Below are 9,378 nucleotides of genomic sequence, written 5' to 3'. Positions count from 1 at the left end.
TTGGCGCACTCGCTCGGTTGCTTGTTGTTGCCACTTGTTGCGAACCCAGGTTTCTTGAGCGAGCGCGGGCGTTTTTTCTTCCTTTCTTTCTTTGTTCTATGTGTTAGCGAATCGGCCTTTAATATCACACGAGGACTCACAACCAACAATTTTCAGTTTGAAGTGTAAAAAATCTGCAGGTGTTGACGTAACTGACTTGCCCCGTACCCTTGAGTACATCCATGAAGTTCTCGTAGTACTACTAAATCGCATTATTCCAAGTGGAGAAATTCCCATAAACTTGCAAACCTCTACACGAAAATCGGTGCGCGTGATAAAGTTGAAAATTATCGTCCGATATCAAATGTGCCTTCTATAACACAAATTCTAGGAAAAAAAAAAAAAAACACTTGTTCGCCGTTCTCTGCGCCGTGACTGGCAGCACTCCGGCGAAGCGAAACGGGGTCGATTCGAGCACGATATCGGCGTCTTTCGACGTGCTCGCCGGCGACCGTCGCACGAGTACGTCGCACGAGCGCGTCTGCCGGGGCGCCGTTTGCGAAGCCGACGCAAAAGTGGGAACCGCCGCTCGGATGATCGCCGCTTTCGGCAGAGTGAGTGTTGGCACTCCGGGGAAGCGAAACAGCGTGAATGCGCCCACGAAATCGGCGTATTTTGAAGTGCCCGCCGGCGACCGTCGCACGAGTACGGTAAACCGCGTCAGCCGGGGCGTAGTTCGGGACGCCGACGAAAAAGTGGGAAGCGCAACTCGGATCTTCGCCGTTTTTGCAGGAGTGAGTGGCGGCCCTCCTGCGAGACCAAGAAGCATCGATTCGTGCACGAATTCGGCGCCTTTCGACGTGATCGCCGGCGACCGTCGCTCGAGTAGGGCAAACCGCGTCTGCTCGGGGCGGGCTTCGGGACGCCGATGCGAAAGTGGGAAACGCTGCTCGGATGTTCGCCGTTTTTGGCCGAGTGAGTGCTGGCACTCGGGCGAAGCCAAACGGGGCCGATTACGGCACGATATCGGCGTCTTTCGACGTGCCCGGCGGCGACCGTCGCACGAGTACGGTAAACCGCGTCAGCCCGGGCGGAGTTCGGGACGCCGATGCGAAAGTGGAGAACGCCGCTCGGATCTTCGCCGTTTTTGGAGGAGTGAGTGGCGGCACTCCGGAGAAGCCAAGGAGCGCCAATTAGCGCACGATATCGGCGTCTTTCGACGCGCTCGCCGGCGACCGTCGAACGAGTAGGGCAAACCGCGTCTGCCGGGGCGGGGTTTACGACGCCGACGCAAAAGTGGGAACCGCCGCTCGGATGTTGGCCGTTTTTGGCAGAGTGAGTGCTGGCACACCGGCGACGCGAAAGAGCGCGAAAGCGCCCACGAAAGTGGCGTATTTGGACGTGCTTGACGGCGACCGCTGCAGGAGTACGAAAAACCACGTCAGCCGGGGCGAGCGACCCACGGCGGTCTGGGTGCTTATCGCTGCTATTATAGGGGCACCCCGGCAGACGCAGAAAAAAAAAATTTTTTTTCGACCTTCTTTTTTGCTGGTCGAGCTCGGGTAACCCAGGTCGCAATGGGAGCCGCGCACGAAAGCGGCGTCGCGAGACGCGTTCGCGGTCGCTAGTCGCACGAGCTCGGCAACCGCGTCAGCCGGCGCGGAGTTCGGGATGCCGACGGCTAAGTGGGTACCGCTGCTCGGATGTTCGCCGTTTTTGGCCGAGTGAGTGCTGGCACTCCGGCGAAGCGAAACGGGGCCGATTCGGGCACGATATCGGCGTATTTCGACGTGCTCGCCGGCGACCGTCGCACGAGTACGGCAAAGCGCGTCTGCCGGGGCGAGGTTTGCGATGCCGACGAAAAAGTGGGAAGCGCCGCTCGGATCTTCGCCGTTTTTGCAGGAGTGAGTGGCGGCCCTCCTGCGAGACCAAGAAGCATCGACTCGCGCACGATATCGGTGTCTTTCGACGTGCCCGCCGGCCACCGCCGCACGAGTACGGCAAACCGCGTATGCCGGGGCGGGGTTGGCGACGCCGACGCAAAAGTGGGAACCGCCACTAGGATGTTCGCCGTTTTTGGCAGAGTGAGTGCTGGCACACCGGCGACGCGAAAGAGCGCGAAAGCGCCCACGAAAGTGGCGTATTTGGACGTGCTTGACGGCGACCGCTGCAGGAGTACGAAAAACCACGTCAGCCGGGGCGAGCGACCCACGGCGGTCTGGGTGCTTATCGCTGCTATTATAGGGGCACCCCGGCAGACGCAGAAAAAAAAAATTTTTTTTCGACCTTCTTTTTTGCTGGTCGAGCTCGGGTAACCCAGGTCGCAATGGGAGCCGCGCACGAAAGCGGCGTCGCGAGACGCGTTCGCGGTCGCTAGTCGCACGAGCTCGGCAACCGCGTCAGCCGGCGCGGAGTTCGGGATGCCGACGGCTAAGTGGGTACCGCTGCTCGGATGTTCGCCGTTTTTGGCCGAGTGAGTGCTGGCACTCCGGCGAAGCGAAACGGGGCCGATTCGGGCACGATATCGGCGTATTTCGACGTGCTCGCCGGCGACCGTCGCACGAGTACGGCAAAGCGCGTCTGCCGGGGCGAGGTTTGCGATGCCGACGAAAAAGTGGGAAGCGCCGCTCGGATCTTCGCCGTTTTTGCAGGAGTGAGTGGCGGCCCTCCTGCGAGACCAAGAAGCATCGACTCGCGCACGATATCGGTGTCTTTCGACGTGCCCGCCGGCCACCGCCGCACGAGTACGGCAAACCGCGTATGCCGGGGCGGGGTTGGCGACGCCGACGCAAAAGTGGGAACCGCCACTAGGATGTTCGCCGTTTTTGGCAGAGTGAGTGCTGGCACTCCGGCGAAGCGAAAGAGCGCGAATGCGCCCACGAAAGTGGCGTGTTTGGACGTGCTTGACGACGACCACCGCAGGAAAACGAAAAACCACGTCAGCCGGGGCGAGCGACCCATGGCGGTCTGGGTGCTTATCGCTGCTATTATAGGGGCACCCCGGCAGACGCAAAAAAAAAAAAATTTTTTTTCGACATTCTTTCTTGCTCGTCGACCTCGGGTGACCCAGGTCGCAGTGGGAGCCGCGCACGAAAGCGGCGTCGCGAGACGGCTTCGCGGTCGCTAGTCGCACGAGCTCGGCAACCGCGTCTGCCGGGGCGGAGTTCGGGACGCCGACGGCTAAGTGGGAACCGCCGCTCGGATGTTCGCCGTTTGTGGCCGAGTGAGTGCTGGCACTCCGGCGAAGCCAAACGGGGCCGATTCCGGCACGATATCGGCGTCTTTCTACGTGCTCGCCGGCGACCGTCGCACGAGTACGGCAAAGTGCGTCTGCCGGGGCGGGGTTTGCGACGCGTACGCAATAGTGAGAACCGTCGCTCGGATGTTCGTCGTCTTTCGCCGAGCCAGTGCTGGCACTCCGGCGAAGCCGAACGGAGCCGATTCGGGCACGATATCGGCGTCTTTCCACGTGCTCGCCGGCGACCGTCGCACGAGTACGGTAAACCGCGTCAGCCGGGGCGGAGTTCGGGACGCCGATGCGAAAGTGGGAAGCGCCGCTCGGATCTTCGCCGTTTTTGGAGGAGTCAGTGGCGGCACTCCGGTGAAGCCAAGGTGCGCCAATTCGCGCACGATATCGGCGTCTTTCGACGTGCCCGCCGGCCACCGTCGCACGAGTACGGCAAACCTCGTCTGCCGGGGCGGGGTTTGCGACGCCGACGCAAAAGTGGGAACCGCCGCTCGGATGTTCGCCGTTTTTGGCAGAGTGAGTGCTGGCACTCCGGCGAAGCGAAAGAGCGTGAATGCGCCCACGAAAGTAGCGTATTTGGACGTGCTTGACGGCGACCGCCGCAGGAGTACGAAAAACCACGTCAGCCGGGGCGAGCGACCCACGGCGGTCTGGGTGCTTATCGCTGCTATTATAGGGGCACCCCGGCAGACGCAGAAAGAAAAAAAAAAAAAAATGGGGACATGGCGTGCGTCACCGTGCGGCTTCGCAGCGTTGCCGAAGTCGCCGAGCCCTTCGACTGAGCCGAACGGCGGACAGGGAACGTTGGTCGGCCGTTCTAACCTGTCGGTGCCACGCCGAGACGTCGTTAAGGAAAACCGCGTCGTGGGCCTCTACGACGCCGTCGAGTCGTTGTACGTTTGGTGTCCAGCGTGTCGGCGGCGAGTAGCGGACACGTCGTTCACGACTTCGGTCTTTCGCAGTCGACGCGAACTTGCGGAGAGTCGTGGTGCCTCACGTTTTCGGCAGAAACCGCGGCGGAATTTTCCCGTGCGTGCGCGCACGACCTCGGTGCTGTGCCGTCAGCGTAGTGTTGCACAAACTCGTGGCCTACCCAAGGTGCGGTACGTTTGCGGCCGTATCCTCGGTGGGAATTTCGTGAGTAGGGTCGCAAATTCTACGACCTCGGCGGGTTTGAGAGCGACGTAGACTTGTGGCACGCTCAACGTGCCACACGTTTCGGGGCACACCCGCGGTGAAATTTTCTCGAGTACGCTCGTATTAGTGCCCAAGGAGGTCTGGGTACTTATCGCTGCTATTATGTGGGGGTTCTCGTGAGCGGCGTACGCGAAAGCGACCGGGTGTCTGATATGCGGCGGGCTTCGGCCTCGTCAAGCGTGTCCTCGGGTCTGCTCCAGGGGAATCCACGGCAGTCGTCTGCAGCCTCATCCGCTTGATGCGTTAGGGGCTGGTTGTCGGACGGTGCCGTTTTACCACGATATCGAGGTGTGTTCCGTGTCGTCCTCGGGCGATTCAGATGCGAAAGCGCCGAAGACGCGGGCGTGACCCGTCGTCTGGCGGCTTTGCAGTCTCGGCTCCGTTGCTAGTTCCGGCCGGTCCACCGACAGTGCAGCGGGCTTGGGCAACCCGCACGGCGCGACCGAGTCGATGCAACGAAAAAGAGCGAGCATGAACGTGCTTCTTGCCGCACGGCTCCCACTCGTCTTTCGGGAAGGTTGTGCCGTAGCGAGCTCGAACGCCGTCATCTCGGAGTGCAAAATAAGCGTGTTGGGGCGCCTGAAGGTGGCCTCCGCCGCACACAGACTGCGTCCGGCCCGCCGAAGGCGAGGACGGACGCGCAGTCGAACGATTACCTGGTTGATCCTGCCAGTAATCATATGCTTGTCTCAAAGATTAAGCCATGCATGTCTAAGTACATGCCGAAATAAGGCGAAACCGCGAATGGCTCATTAAATCAGTTATGGTTCCTTAGATCGTTTCTTCCTACTTGGATAACTGTGGCAATTCTAGAGCTAATACATGCAGTGAGCCTGGAGCCCTTTGGGTAACGGGTGCTTTTATTAGACCAAGATCGATCGGGTTTCGGCCCGTATTGTGTGGTGACTCTGGATAACTTTGTGCTGATCGCATGGCCACGAGCCGGCGACGTTTCTTTCAAGTGTCTGCCTTATCAACTTTCGATGGTAGGTTACTTGCTTACCATGGTTGTTACGGGTAACGGAGAATCAGGGTTCGATTCCGGAGAGGGAGCCTGAGAAACGGCTACCACATCCAAGGAAGGCAGCAGGCGCGCAAATTACCCACTCCCGGCACGGGGAGGTAGTGACGAAAAATAACAATACGGGACTCTTTTGAGGCCCCGTAATTGAAATGAGTACACTCTAAATCCTTTAACGAGGATCAATTGGAGGGCAAGTCTGGTGCCAGCAGCCGCGGTAATTCCAGCTCCAATAGCGTATACTAAAGCTGCTGCGGTTAAAAAGCTCGTAGTTGGATCTCAGTTCCAGACGAGTAGTGCATCTACCCGATGCGACGGCTCGGACTGAACATCATGCCGGTTCTTTCTTGGTGCACTTCATTGTGTGCCTCGAGATGGCCGGTGCTTTTACTTTGAAAAAATTAGAGTGCTCAACGCAGGCGAGTCGCCTGAATAAACTTGCATGGAATAATAGAACAAGACCTCGTTTCTGTTCTGTTGGTTTTTGGAATACGAGGTAATGATTAAGAGGGACGGACGGGGGCATTCGTATTGCGGCGCTAGAGGTGAAATTCTTGGACCGTCGCAAGACGAACTACTGCGAAAGCATTTGCCAAGAATGTTTTCATTGATCAAGAACGAAAGTCAGAGGTTCGAAGGCGATCAGATACCGCCCTAGTTCTGACCATAAACGATGCCAACCAGCGATCCGCCTGAGTTACTCAAATGACTCGGCGGGCAGCTTCCGGGAAACCAAAGTATTTGGGTTCCGGGGGAAGTATGGTTGCAAAGCTGAAACTTAAAGGAATTGACGGAAGGGCACCACCAGGAGTGGAGCCTGCGGCTTAATTTGACTCAACACGGGAAAACTTACCCGGCCCGGACACTGGGAGGATTGACAGATTGAGAGCTCTTTCTTGATTCGGTGGATGGTGGTGCATGGCCGTTCTTAGTTGGTGGAGCGATTTGTCTGGTTAATTCCGATAACGAACGAGACTCTAGCCTATTAAATAGGTGCGGGGTTCCCAGCACCTTACAACCTTCTTAGAGGGACAAGCGGCTCCTAGCCGCACGAAACAGAGCAATAACAGGTCTGTGATGCCCTTAGATGTCCGGGGCCGCACGCGCGCTACACTGAAGGAAGCAGCGTGTCTTTATCCCTGTCTGAAAAGACTGGGTAACCCGTGGAACTTCTTTCGTGATTGGGATAGGGGCTTGCAATTGTTCCCCTTGAACGAGGAATTCCCAGTAAGCGCGAGTCATAAGCTCGCGTTGATTACGTCCCTGCCCTTTGTACACACCGCCCGTCGCTACTACCGATTGAATGATTTAGTGAGGTCTTCGGACCGATGTCCGGCGCGGCCTTTCGGTTGCGCCGGTCTGTTGGAAAGATGACCAAACTTGATCATTTAGAGGAAGTAAAAGTCGTAACAAGGTTTCCGTAGGTGAACCTGCGGAAGGATCATTAACGGATTGTGAAGGGTGAGCGCCTCAGCTGCGTCTGCGCCCGACACTTTCTGCCGCTGACCCCGTTTGGACGCGGGGTCGGCTTTTCCCCACGGGGCTGCCTGAATGTGGAGCGGCACCCCGTGACAAATTGTTGCGCCCAGCGGACGCCAACACCGCGACCTTGGACGGTCGGCCAGGTGGCGGACGCGGGTACAAACGGCGCAACGCACTCATAGGTCGGCTTTCGACCCGCCACTGCACCGTGGCTCGAAGCGCTCGAAATGCGCGACCCGACCGCTGCGGGACCGCCTAGTACTGTAAACAGGAGCGGCGGAGCGCGAACGGCGAGTCGTGGTTACGTCGGTAGAAGGCGAGGCTGCGCGTTCCCGAAACGCCAGCCGAGTGCCCTCCCGACCGTTCGAGCGTGCAAGAACGAGACCCGACAATCGCGCGGCGACTGCCAAGTACGAGAGGAACGGCACAAGCGTCGGCGGTCGGTCAAGGAACTGGCGATGTGACGGGTCCGCTGTGCACCAGTGCATACCGTCCCGCCGTCCGCGGCAAGCGCCTCCGCGTCCTCGGGTGACGGAGGCTGCCGGTCGGTTCTTGCAGGCGAGGGATCTCGCTGGCACCGGTTCGCGTTGACGCGCGGCCGGTCATGGCACGGCGATGCGACGGCCGAGGTGCGCAGTACTCGATGGAGGAACCGCACGCTCCGATGACCGTCCCGCCCTCCGCGGCGTATGCGTACCGACCGTAATGGTTGCAGCAGCGCCGGCCGGCTTTTGAATTCGCCACACGAAACACGGTGCGAGATCGCGGTTAGGGGAGCGTCGACGTTGCCAGGCGTTTTGCTTGCTGCCGAGGGAAAGGCGGCACGGCCACGTCGCGCTCGTCGCGATTAGCGGGTCTGCGCGCTTTGGGAAGGTGCCGCAACGACTTGCCGAAAGAGGAAGCACGGAAGAACGAGGGACTTGGACGTCCCGACAATTGAACGCACTTGCGGCCAGGCCCTTGCTGGCTTCGTTCTTCCGCCTCGAGTAGGCTCGTACGCGGCTCCGGCGCCGAAAGTGGTCCTTGGCACCGACTTCGGTGGACGTGGGAAGTGCCGCGCAAGTACGGCGCGCCTGGCTCCACCTGTTGGCTAAAGTAGGCAGCCGGATCGGCATTTTGGTGTGCGGTGGCAAACCGTGGATGCGAAAAAAGCTTGTGCGATTTCGTGGAACAAAAAGCGGGGGTCCCCCTTTTTATGCGGAGGAGACCGACCCGCCTGCCGTGGTGAACCGCGACGCCACGGTAAAAACGGGAGAGGCTTGTCGATGGGACCGTGCATCCCGCGCTCCACGGAGGCCGGGAGGCGGCCGCCCGAGGAAATGTGTAGCCGTCGAGGCCCGCATCTGCGTGCACTCTTATCCAAATGGGTGTACCGCAGGCATTTTCTGGTTAGGCGGGCCAATGAGAGCGAGCACACAACGATACCTACGGGTCCGGCTTGGAGAACCGGCTTCGACGCCTCCCGAGTATTTATAGAGGGGTGGACCACGAAAGCACTCGCAAGTAGCGAAAGCGAAACGCCGTCCGAAACACACCGTTTGCTCGATTTGCGGCAGCCGAAAAAGGCGCGGCAGAGTTTTGGAGTCCAAGCGTGCGCTGAAAAGCGCCCTTCTTGGCCACTGTTTGGCCGAGTGCCAGAAACGTTTGGTTTTGACTGTACGGAATTGAACAAACACTTTTTCACGACTCTAAGCGGTGGATCACTCGGTTCTCGGGTCGATGAAGAACGCAGCCAGCTGCGAGACTTGGTGTGAATTGCAGGACACACTGAGCACTGATTCTTTGAACGCACATTGCGGCCTTGGGTCTTCCCTTGGCTTCGTCTGTCTGAGGGTCGGATCACATATCAAGAGAGCCTTCGGCGCACAAGGGAACGTGAGCCGTCGACTCGTTTTGACCGCGTCGGCAACACGGACAGCACGCTGAACACCTCACAGCGAGCGCCAACAGCGGCCACTCAAGGGCGAGACGGTGGCGACCGTCGTGCCAGAGCCCAACCGAAACGGGGGCGACCGACTGCATTGAGGATGTGGCACCTCGTTGAGACCGCCGCAGGACTTCGAGTCGGAAGGAAGCCTGCAGGGAAAGTGCGGTCGAGGTTGCGTACTCCTCTCTGCGACCGGGCGCGCAAGAGCTGCGAGAGCCACGGACGCGCAACTTTAACGCACGGTAAACACGAGGAGCGAAAGCCGGCCAGCAAAGCTTCTCCAGCCGTGCGCAAAGTGCGCGAGATCGCAGCCTTGCGTTGCGCTTGTTGCCCTCGAAGTAAGCAGGGTGTCCCGTAGACCGGGCGCTCGAACACGCTGCGGGGCCGTGCCTCCTCCAGGCTTTGCCGCGCGAACAGGGAACGTTCGCGCGCAAAGCGCAGGGAGGTGAGGAGGCTGCGCCCGACGTTTGCGGTTCGCTGCGTACGCGGTTGATGCGGAGAGCACGGCGCGACGACTTGCCGCGA

At 59.5% G+C, this 9,378-nt stretch overlaps 2 non-coding genes across 2 annotated transcripts; both read left to right on the top strand.

The window, feature by feature from the left end:
- Positions 1-5,076: 5,076 nt before the first annotated feature.
- Positions 5,077-6,891, top strand: LOC142795118 (small subunit ribosomal RNA). Its single transcript, XR_012892773.1, has one exon. It is a non-coding gene; the product is annotated as a small subunit ribosomal RNA (ribosomal RNA).
- A 1,719-nt stretch (positions 6,892-8,610) lies between these two features.
- Positions 8,611-8,763, top strand: LOC142795122 (5.8S ribosomal RNA). The gene has a single exon (XR_012892776.1). It is a non-coding gene; the product is annotated as a 5.8S ribosomal RNA (ribosomal RNA).
- Positions 8,764-9,378: the final 615 nt, after the last annotated feature.

This window comes from Rhipicephalus microplus, unplaced genomic scaffold (assembly GCF_043290135.1).
Source record: "Rhipicephalus microplus isolate Deutch F79 unplaced genomic scaffold, USDA_Rmic scaffold_553, whole genome shotgun sequence".
Taxonomy (NCBI): Eukaryota; Metazoa; Arthropoda; class Arachnida; order Ixodida; family Ixodidae; genus Rhipicephalus; species Rhipicephalus microplus.
The sequence above is the reverse complement of the archived record's forward strand: the minus strand, read 5'-3'. Positions and strand labels throughout refer to the sequence as shown.